The sequence below is a fragment of the Prunus dulcis genome, chromosome 8, assembly GCF_902201215.1.
Source record: "Prunus dulcis chromosome 8, ALMONDv2, whole genome shotgun sequence".
Taxonomy (NCBI): domain Eukaryota; kingdom Viridiplantae; phylum Streptophyta; class Magnoliopsida; order Rosales; family Rosaceae; genus Prunus; species Prunus dulcis.
In genome coordinates this window covers 1830003-1841812 of record NC_047657.1, presented here as the reverse complement: position 1 = coordinate 1841812, position 11810 = coordinate 1830003, and the positions used below count along the sequence as shown (strand labels likewise).

Here is an 11810-nt window from a genome sequence, read left to right as displayed (position 1 = left end):
AAACATGTAGTGACTGGGTTGGGATCAAGGTCTAAAATATCGGTGATATCGGAAATATCGGTAATCGAAAAACACGGAAATTTCGATGGAAATATCGGGATATTATCGATATCGATAAAAATTGAATAAAAATCACGAAAATTGTAAGAAAAACTTGGAAATTTTTATTGAAACTTTGGAGGATGCTTATTTAGTCAATTATCTATTAGTTTATCATAAAAAATTAGAAGGAAATGCATTACATGATTGATTTAACTAATTTAAGTTGTTTATATAACAAGCTGACAAACACCGTGAGTGTAGAAAATATATAGTAATTAATGAAAAAAATTAAACACACCACAATCATTTATATATAATGATTTACTAAAATATTTTACATTTTATACATTGCATGATAAGATACATAAGTGACTTAGTACTACATAGAGTTCCTATGAAAAGTTGAAACTTGAAAAGCAGCTCGCAGGTATTATATATACTAGATTCCATAGTTTATAATTACAAAGTTATGGGCAGCGTGGTGGTGAAGTGGCTGCAAATTCCGGAGTGGAGAGGGGTTCGAACCCCATTTTGTGCGAGAGCGTGAGTGAGTTTAAATTGTTTATTTTTTGAAAGTCTCGCAAGTATTATATATACTAGATTCCATAGTTCATAATCACAAAGTCATCAGCACCGTGGTGGTTAAGTGGCTGCAAAAATTTGGAGTTGAGAGGGGTTCGAACCCCAGCACGCGCGGAGTTTAAGTTGTTTAATTTTTGAAAGTTCAGGATTTTTGAAAGTCTCGCAAGTATTATATATATACTAGATTTCATAGTTTATAATCACAAAGTCATCAGCAGTGTGGTGGTTAAGTGGCTGCAAAAATTTGGAGTGAGAGGGGTTCGAACCCCAGCATGCGCGGAGTTTAAGTTGTTTAATTTTTAAAAGTTCAAGTCGCGATATTATCGATAATATCGCGATATTATGACCATTTAAAGCTGCGAATTAAACGAAAATATCTTCCCCGAAATATCGGCGAAATTATCGAAGAAAATATCGATAAATTGACGATATGTACTTGGAATTGTGCTGAAATTTCGCTCCCCCAAAAAAACGATAATTTCGCCGAAATATCGGCGAAATTATCGAATTTTCGTACTGTGGTTGGGATTGCTTTATGTGTTGTTTTTGAAGATTCTGAACATTTGAAACGTCTAGGCTACATTTTGTTCCAAATTCTCTGTCCATGGGAACGGTATGTAGTTAATTTTGCAGTCGGGGATCTTAGGTCACAACACCTTTTGGTTTTCTATTTGCCTCGCAATTATCGCCGTCTCAGAAATGCCTCAAGCAGTTATCAATTATCATTTGAAGGGTTTTATTTGTCAAAGGAATATTTGGGCAAAAAACTGAAAACAAGCTCGATTATAAAGAAATGTGGAGCCCGTATGGTGTACAAGAGAGGTTTGGAAGAATTCAGCCGAATACTGAAAATCCCGATGCCAGCAGTATATGGATACGATGACGAGGCAGGGCCAATTGATAATTGATAGTGGAAGTGGTAGCTCTGATGAGGAAAACTAGTGTTATTCACAAGGTTTGAAATTNTATGAGAATGAACCAACCACAAGTTCTCAATCAGCGAAAACAGTAAGATATTAGTAGCAACCATGAGGCAATACTTGAGACAATGCCAATCATCATTTTTGGAAACAGAGAAGGAAGCTGTGTGTATATTAGAGGAAATAATTAAAGTGGACTGCTTTTTGGGTTTTGTAGAGAATGTGGTACCAACCTTCGAACTCAAGACCACTACGTAGTGCAAGCGCACTTAATCCCAAAGGCAGGTAGGAGGCCAGTCTGCAGAGTTTACTTTGGTTTGCTATGATGATGATTAGAGAATTTGGTTTAGGAACTTAAATTTACAATGTACATCAATGTTTCATTATTGATTGTTTGTTTGTTGTATTGATTCGTTCTTAATAATTAATTAGAGTTTTCTTTCTTTCATTAGTGAATTAAAGTTATAAAAAAAAATGTATTACTAATCATTAATAAGTAGAGAGCTTGAAAGGTGAAACATTAATAATAATAAAAAATGCTGTTTTATAGATAGTGTGGTTGGACTCTGTTGAGGCCCAAAAAATCCACGGTTTGGCCCAAATATATTCCTGGCCCAATGCGATACCTAACCGATAAGAAACCTGATTTGGGTGCGCGAAAGTTTGTCATACACGCTTGCACAAGCCATGACCACATGCCACGCCAAATAAATATATATATCATCCGACACACTAAGAATTGAAATGGGCCTATAAAAGGCACCGACTTTACAAGCTCATGCTAGTTATCCCGTCAAGCATCATAATTGAAAAACATGTCAAGCGACATGCCATGCCAAACGGAAATCATTATTTCACACCCAACCACACTACAAGCCTAAGTGGGCCCAAGCCACTCAAATGCCTGGGGCTTGCTTGAGTGGGTTGTGGTATGGATGGTAATAAATCAACATGAGGCCCATTGATGGGCTGAGAAATGGAAGTCTCGGGTTGCTTGGGAGCCTCGAGACTCAAGCCCATTTCTTAGGCCCAAACATGTGGGTGAGCACAAAGGAGGAAATAGCCTATTAGCTTAACCAAATTAGCCCAACACCTCAACAAAAATAGGTCAACACTTGTTGAGGTTAGCCCACTTATTTTGACAAACCAACCCATTATCTTAGAAGGCCCATACAATTAGAAAAGAGAAGAAGTCAAAGCATCAGCTCCTTGCCGAAAAAACAGAAGCCACGCAAGGAGCAAGATGTCCACATATACAGAGTTGCTAGAAGGCTCTAGCACATGGGAAAGAATAAGTTCCAAGCACAAAACACCCGAAGAACCAAAGGATACTAACGTGCAAGCGGCCAGGAAGAGAAGTACCCTTCGAACCAGCATAATACCCCATTTCCTTCCCCCATCAGACTTGGCCATGGAAAAATGAAGGAAAGAAAGGAAGAAGATGGCTGCGAATGGAAGTTTCCCACTGAAACAGCTGCGGGAAAGGGTCTTTGAGCTCCCAAAATTCCTGATTTTGTGCAAATAGACAGAGAAGATTTTGCTAGAATAAGATAAGTCAAAGAAGGGGAGGAGAAAGAAAGGAAAAAGCTTGGCCAAATTAGATAGAAACCATTAGGGTTTCTTGGAAAAAGATGGCTTCCAGCTGCTATAAAAAGGGCCTCTTCTACCCAACCAAAGACAAGCCACACCTAGAGAGCAAGCTTCCTCTCTTGCCTGCAAAAACCCAGCAATCTCGTGCACTATTCACCATTCTTCTCCATTTTCTTCTTCTGACAGACCATTTTAACATTTTTACATCACATTAGTTGTGTCTCCACTCCACAGCAAATGGAGTAGCTGAAAGAAAACACCGACATCTTCTCAATGTTGCCCGAGCTTTACTCTTCCAAGCCAAACTTCCTAAGAAATTTTGGGGGGATGCCATACTCACTGCCACATATCTTATCAACTGCACTCCGACACAAGTTCTTAAAGGAAAAACTCCTTACGAAATCCTTTTTCGAAAACCCCCAGTCTATGACCACTTAAGGGTTTTTGGTTGTTTGTGCTTTACCTCTACTCATCATCTACGTCCAACCAAATTTGATGCTTGGGTCACACGTTGCATTTTTCTTGGTTACCCATATGGCACAAAGGGCTATCGGGTTTATGATCTCAATACGGGTAAAATTTTTATTTCTCGGGATGTCATCTTTCATGAAAATACTTTCCCTTTTCCATCTTCTGCTACCAACTCTTCTCTTATCTTCCCAACTTCTCATCCCACCCATTTTGATGATGCCCCAACTCCTGGACTTCATCCTCCTAGTTCACAGTTTCCAGCGCCTGACCTTGCGCTGGAAACACTTCCAGTGCCTGCCCCTGAGCTTCCAGCACCTGACCTTGCGCGCTTCCAGCACCTGCCTATACCCTTCTAGCACCTGATCTTGCACTTCCAGCATCTCCATCTCCTTTTGCACCGGTGTCTCCACCACTGCCCAGGCGTACCACCAAGGGCAATTATCTTCAGCAGTATCATGTCAACATAAACTTACATGCCCGGTCTCTCCCATCATCTAACTCGGCGTCAATTGAACCCCAAGGTACCAAATATCCTCTCTCTCATGTCCTTACATATAATCGCTTGTCCCCACACCATCGTGTTTTTAGTGCTTCTCTTTCAGTGGTCAAAGAACCCACCTCTTATGTTCAGGCAGCTCATGACCCTCAATGGCGTCATGCCATGACCCAAGAATTGGCTGCCCTCAAGGCTAATGGCACATGGACTCTTCAATCTTTGCCCCCGGCAAGAAACCCATTGGTTGTAAGTGGGTCTTACAAGGTCAAACTTCATCTTGATGGTTCTCTTGATCGGTATAAAGCACGTTTGGTGGCAAAAGGCTATAGTCAGGTTGAAGGTTTGGACTACCGGGAAACTTTTGCCCCTGTTGCAAAGCTTGTCACTGTCCGCCTCCTTCTCGCCGTTGCTTCCACGCCTCGTTGGCATCTTCATCAGCTTGATGTCAATAATGCTTTCCTCAATGGTGATCTTGATGAAGATGTTTATATGCATCTACCTCCTGGATTCGGACGAAAAGGGGAGACTTGTGTATGCAAGCTTCATAAATCCTTGTATGGACTCAAGCAAGCTTCACGTCAATGGTTTATTAAACTTTCCACAGACTTTAAGCAAGCGGGCTATCATCAATCGAAGGCAGATTATTCATTGTTCGTTCGAACCCGAGGTAACACATTCACTGCCTTACTCATCTATGTGGATGATATCATTTTGACAGGGAATAGTTTACAAGACATTGAAACAACCAAGTCATACTTGCTGCAACAATTCAAATTGAAAGACCTTGGTCAACTGAAATATTTTCTTGGCATCGAGATTACTCATTCTAGCAAAGGCATAGCCCTTTCACAACGCAAGTATGCATTTGAAACATAGTCTGAAATATCGAAAATATCGAGGAAATATCGAGGATATTTCGGTTTTTCCGAATCACGGATATTTCGGAACATATCCATGTACATATCGTATAAATATCGACAATATCGACGATAATATCGGAAAATATCGATGTCGATAATTTCGCTCACATTTCAGCAATATTTTGTCAAAATATCGGTGTAATATCGCTAAAATATCGAAAATATCGAAAATATCGATGTGAAGGAAAAAAAAAAGTTTTTAAAAAAAAAGGGAAAAAGGGGAGAAAAAAGCACAAAGGGGATATGAACCCCTCCCATTTTACTCCTCCAACACCTTAAACACCATATCACTTATGTTTTTGTGATAATATGCTAAAATATTTATATTTATATGGGTGGTATGTTAACAATTACATGCAAAACTATTTTGGGGATTTATCATTTGATGACTACTCTTCACAATACACTTATTCTACACATAGAGATGATGAAGATAGTGAAAATTTTAAACCTCGTAGGAACTCTATGTGGTACTAAGTCACTCATGTATCTTACCATGCAATGTATAAAGTGTAAAATATTATAGTAAATCATTATATATAAATGATTACGGTGTATTTAATCTTTTTTCATTAATTATTACATATTTTTTACACTCATAGTGTTTGCCCGCTTGCTGTATAATCAACTTAAAATTAGTTAAATCCATCATGCAATGCATTTCCTTCTAATTTTTTGTGATAAACTCATAGATAATTGACTAAATAAACATTCTCCAAAGTTTCAATGAAAATTTCCAAGTTTTTCTTACAATTTCCGTGGTTTTTATTCAATTTTTATCGATATCGATAATATCCCGATATTTCCATCAAAATTTTCATATTTTTGGACTACCGATATTTCCGATATCATCGATATTTTAGACCTTGATTTGAAATACTAGAGGATGCAGGACAGCTTGGTGCAAAACCAACCGATTCACCCATGGAGCAGAATTTGTCCCTTAGCAAACATGATGGCGACTACATTGATGATCCGTCTTCGTATCGAAGACTTGTGGGGAGGCTGATCTATTTGACAATTACCGGCCTGACTTGGTGTATGCCGTTCACACGCTAAGCCAGTTCATGGATAAGCCACAAACACCACACCTAGAGGCAGCTTATCGAGTTTTGCGCTATGTCAAACATGCACCAGGGCAAGGTACGTATTTTTCTTTCTGCCAACAATCCAATTCAATTAAATGCCTTTTGTGATGCGGATTGGGCTCGATGTCGTGATACTCGACGTTCTACTACCGGGTATTGTGTATTTCTTGGCAATTCTTTGGTTTCTTGGAAGACCAAGAAGCAAATCACAATATCCCGATCTAGTGCGGAAGCTAAATATCGTTCCATGGCTGCCGCTTGTTGTGAAATTACTTGGTTACGATATATTTTGCAAGATTTAGGCATCAAGCATTCACGTGCAGTCAAGTTATATTGTGACAACCAAGCAGCGCTCCACATTGCTTCGAATCCAGTATTTCATGAATGGACTAAACACATTGAAATTGATTGCCATCTGGTGAGAGAAAAGGTTCAAAGTGGAATGATCAAAACGGCTCATATTTCCACCTTACAACAACTAGCAGACATATTCACAAAGGCCGTGAGTCTTCCACAATTTGCGATTTTACTCAGCAAGTTAGGAATCATCAACATACATTCAAACTTGAAGGGGAGTGTTGAGGAGCGTAAAATCCCAACTAAATCAACGAGATTGATTCTGAATATTTATCATTGATCTGTACAGATATTTAGTTTATTTCCTTCTTTTTATGTAGACGTGTACATTAAGGAATAATTCATTTAGGCTAGTTTTCAGCACCCTAATTAGCTATTGTATTTGTATAAAGGTTTTTTACCTCATTCTATTTTATTATCAATACATACGAATTATCAATTCTTTCATCCTCTTTGGTGCTAAACTCATGATGATTTTGCTTTCATGCCACAAGCCTCTCATGCCAAGCTAGAAAATTTATCTGTAAGCATCAAGAAATCATCTGTAAGTTGCTGTTGTTTTAGTTGGTGAAGGTAACCAGAACGCTTCCTAAGGCTCTACTGCCCTTTTGAAGCGCTTTTGGGGCTTGATTTTCGAACTCAGACATAGGGGGCAATTTCAGCAATTTCCCTTTTACAACGGCCCAGCCCATTTGCAGCTGCCGGAAGAAAAAGACCCCTACAGACTCCGATATGTATTTTTTTGGATGCATATAAGTATTACAATGTTATCTGAATTTCTAGAACTGAAATCTCTACATCCAAATAAACATTTTATAATGTTTTTGAAATCTATTATTGACGTATAATACGGATACAGAATACCTACCAAAGTACGGAATTTGGTACACATCTGTGAAATCTCATATCAGTTAACGGTAAGCATCCTCTTCCTTTGAATTTAGGGTTTGTTCTTCTAAATTAAATTTAGAGTTTTTTCTGTTAAATTAGGCTTATTGAATTGGGGGTTGATGTTGATGATTCTTTCAGTTAAATTAGGCTCTGTTTTTTTTTCTTTTTTTCTTTTTTGGGAATTGAGTTGAATTGATTAGGCTCTGTTTAATTTTGTGTGTGTGTGTGTGTGTGTGTGTGTGTGTGTGGTTAAATTAGGCTTGCGTCTAATTGAGCAAATACCTTCATCAATTGAACATCTAGTTGGCCTTGGTGAATTGCATATAAATTGTTGCAAAAGTCTCTTGGGTCTACCGAGTGTGATATGCAATCTGAAGTCTCTTAAAATCCTCTGGGGTTGCTCAAACTTGACAAACTGCCAGTGGACATGGAGTCTTTAGAGGAACTTTATTTAGACGGAAGTGCAGTGAGAGAGCTGCCGCTTGTTATAAAAAAACTCAAACGTCTAAGCTTTGCTAAATCATCAACTTCAAGGGATGGCATTGGCATTGGCATTGGGTGGGGCCTTGACTGTTTATTTGGTAGCTCTGATGACAATGAACCAGGAAGTGATAGCTCTGACGACGATGAACCAATCAGCAAAAGATTCAAGAAAGTCTAAATTATTTTGTGCTTGGTTCAATCATTCAATGAGGTAGGAGGAGAGCAGAAAAAACTTTTCCATTTCCAAATACATAAATCCAGGATATACTATGATATTTTTGGGTTGTGAATCTTCTTAAGTTGTTCGTAAATAAGTTGTTCAATTAATGATGAGGAAAAACAAGCAATTGGTGGCATTCTCAAAGTTCTAAATTTGACTGCGTCATTCTATCTCTGTTCATAGTTCTTGTATTAGGTAGGAAGAGAGAGAGTAATTCTCTTGTTACATCTTGTTTGTATAGTTTGCAGGATGTGCAGTAATTTTCTGTTCCTCCATTTAAACTGCTCTGTCAGATTTTATTGTTTTCAGAATGAAATGAACCTAGTCACCTAGTGCTATTCTATAAACAGATAACTCCGGATAATGTACTGAAAACAGACAAGTAAGCTTCTGTATGCCATGAAAATGCACACTGTAAATCAACATGTTTGGTAACTGAGGAGTAACTTGTTGTTGTTGGTTTATAAGTGCTGCTGCTGAGATAGTTTATTATTTCAGTTTGAAAAATGTAGCCGTTGGATAACAGTCCAACTGTGCAGTTAGGATGTAACTGTGCATGCCATGTGTCTCTATCTCATAGGGTAGTGAATGAATGGCTGAGATGTAAATGATGTAATAGGAATGTTCTAATTCCTAACGGTTTTGTCAGATGCAATATACGTATGTTTTGCGTGGGAGCTGAGCTAGTATTCTGCTAGCTCTTCTTCTTCCCTAAGCTCTCTCTCTCATTTTTCTTCAGATCACATTTTCTCATCTAAGAGTTAAAATACAAGATAATAGTCTCTGTATTCTAACAGTTGTGCTTAGATGGTTTCTGCTGTAGGTTCAAGTCCACATATTGTATACAGTTTGTTGGTCAGGTTATCTCCAAATTTGAGATTTACTTTAACTATGGGTTCCATAACAATGAAGTTGCACAAAAATTGCTCTTAGAATATAATCTTTTGAAATAGTTTTGTCTGAAAATGGACTAAGCCTTCATATAGCTAGGCTAATGGCCAATACAAGAATAAAAATGTATATGTTTTAGGCATACAGTTTAGAAATAAGATTTATTTGCTACTCTAATTCTCAATGGAACATATAAATCAAGCATAGTATGAGATTGAAGAAACAAGATAGCAGAAAATAGACTTGATTAGTTCTTTATTTGAGATATTGTAAAATTGGTTTTGAAAAAAAAAAAAATTAAAAATATTGAGACGTAAAACAAATTTATGGGTCATGTTGTAGGTTTTATTAGTTAATACAGAGAATAACAATAATGTAACTTGAGATGCAGTGTTTTGGCCCTTGAATTGTTTAATATATATTTCAATTGAAACTCGTCCCTTCATCTTACAATACCCACTTTTTATGCAGATGAATTGGGAGAAACTTATGAAGATGGCCGGTGCAGTTCACACTGGTGGAAAGGGTAGCATGAGGAGGTGGGTGAAATTTCAGCTTGAAACTCCTTTTCTCTACCAAGTTGATTCACAGAGGCTGAAGTATCAAGTTTTAGCCTTACTGGTTTTGAGTTAAATATATGTGCAGTTGATAATTTATATGTGTGCCAGTTTCATGTCTGATATGCATTATATTGAGCACCTGATCAAGTGGTTTACTTCATCAAATTATTGATTTGCAATTTGAGTTCATTATGTGAAGCAGTTAGCCTGATGGCATGTTGAGTGGATTGTTGTCTTTTGTTGTTTTACCATGTTTATTTTATCTTATTCTTGTAATTTTTTTTGTTTGAAGATGAGAAATACCTTAATTTTTAGAGTTAACTGCTCTTTCCGGGGGGGACAGAGTGTTTTTAATATCAATTTGTATAACGTGCAATCTTTATGTGGCGAACTGCGAACTTAAGTACAATAATCATTTACTGTATGCTGCATTTGGTGCATTAGCTAGTCTAAAGTTCCTCGTTAAACCAGATGATTCCCTAGCTTAAAGAGCCCATAACAGAAAGGTTGTCTCCAATAGACTTAGTGTAATTGTTTTTCCAGTAAAGAGTCTACTCTGGTGGAGAGTGTGATGGGTTCTTCTGCTCTTCTGTATTCGATATTATCTAATGGTGTGTTCTTCTTCTCTTTAGATAGGATTGTTAAACAATTGAGTAGGCAAAAAATAAGAAAGTAATTCAAGTAGTTAAAACTGAGAATTGTTGGAGTTTACCTCAAATAAGCCATCTAGTGCTCTCTGCTGCGGAGAAAATGCTATTTCTGATGTACATAGCATTGTCGGGGAATGGTCATTTTGGACTTAAGACTGCCCTTGAAGTCATTTTATGACCAGTTTTCAGTCATAAATTTTGCACATTCCTGCAGTTGTTTGTAATTAGCACATGTTTGTCGTGTGATCTTCATCTTGTTTGTACGTGATTTTGTTTATTAATTTCTGTTCCCAACTTCAGAAAGGAGAAGACTGTTCACAAGACAACTACCACAGATGACAAAAGGGTTCAGAGCACCATTAAGAGAATAGGGGGTGAACTCTATTCCTGCAATCAAGGAAGTTAACATATTTACGGATGATGTTGTCATCCAGTTCATGAACCCCAGAGGTGAAGCTAACGTGCCAGAACTCTGATCCTGTAAATTATTATCTTGATTTTCCTTGTACATTTCAGTTCAAACAAAGAGTATGCCACTATTTGTTATCTATCTTTTAAATTTGAAGTGATTGTTTAACTTGTTAACCATTTTGGTGTCTTCCATATTTTAAATGCAGTAGTAATTTATAAAAATGGATAGAATATTGGTGTTGTGTTCTTCTTTAGTGTATTTACGCAATGATTTTATTCCGAGGTTTAGCTGTCAATATGTGCCTTGAATTGGAATTTTTTTTATTTCACTCTACTTTCCTCATCAAGCTGAGCAATTCCTTTCCAATATTATATATAGTGTGAAATCAAGACTCTTTCCTTAATCTTTTTAACTTGAACAATGTGATAAAAGAACTGTCCTAGCTAGCTAGTTGACCCCTTAAACTTCAGAAGTAAAACCCCTTAAACTTGCCCACTTATCATTTCTAGAACATCCATATTTTTGTGCCTCGAGTAAAAAAAAAAAAAAATTATCCATCGAAACAGCAATGTTTTGGAGTGGTTAAGAGCAATTAATTTAGAAAAATATTAGTCCACAAAACATTATTATATTAATCAGATTAAAAAAAATAGTGATTATTGAAAGAAAAAGTTGGATTTAGGTTGGTGGCCTCAACATGCTGGATCAATAGAATTTCAGGTTGCACATTAGCTTTTCTTAACCTAATAATACATACGTGCAATGCTAGTTATATATTTATACGTACAGAAAGGATAATGTTTCTCACTCACGATTGGTGAGAAGGAATTTACTTTTTTGTTAATGTGATATGTACTTATTTACAGGAAATAATGAAAGTAATAGGATCATAATAAGAAATAAACTGATAACAGCAAGGGCAGCAAGAAGCTTGATCCCACAAGCTATATAATTTTCAAGAGGCCCTGTTAGATAAAATCAAGATCCTCAATCAATACAGCCCAAAATAGATAAAGCAAACTTAGCTAACCTACGAGCGAGGCTTCCGAACATATAAAGGAAAGGAGCACTTTGATTTCATCAGTAACTGCTATTAATCACTTGAGTTAGAAGCTCTTTTTGCAATATAAAAGTGCTCTTTCAGTAGATGGTCATATCACATTAGCATGATGTCGTGGTATGATCGCCCTATAAAAGTCTCTTTGTAATAATTTTTTCTTCCTTTTAATCAAAAGAA

At 37.0% G+C, this 11810-nt stretch overlaps 1 long non-coding RNA gene across 1 annotated transcript; it reads left to right on the top strand.

The window, feature by feature from the left end:
• The first annotated feature begins 7978 nt into the window (after window positions 1-7978).
• LOC117637143 lies at window positions 7979-10749 on the top strand. The gene is made up of 3 exons (XR_004587158.1): window positions 7979-8051; window positions 9423-9490; window positions 10462-10749. It is a non-coding gene; the product is annotated as an uncharacterized LOC117637143 (long non-coding RNA).
• The last annotated feature ends 1061 nt before the right edge of the window (window positions 10750-11810 follow it).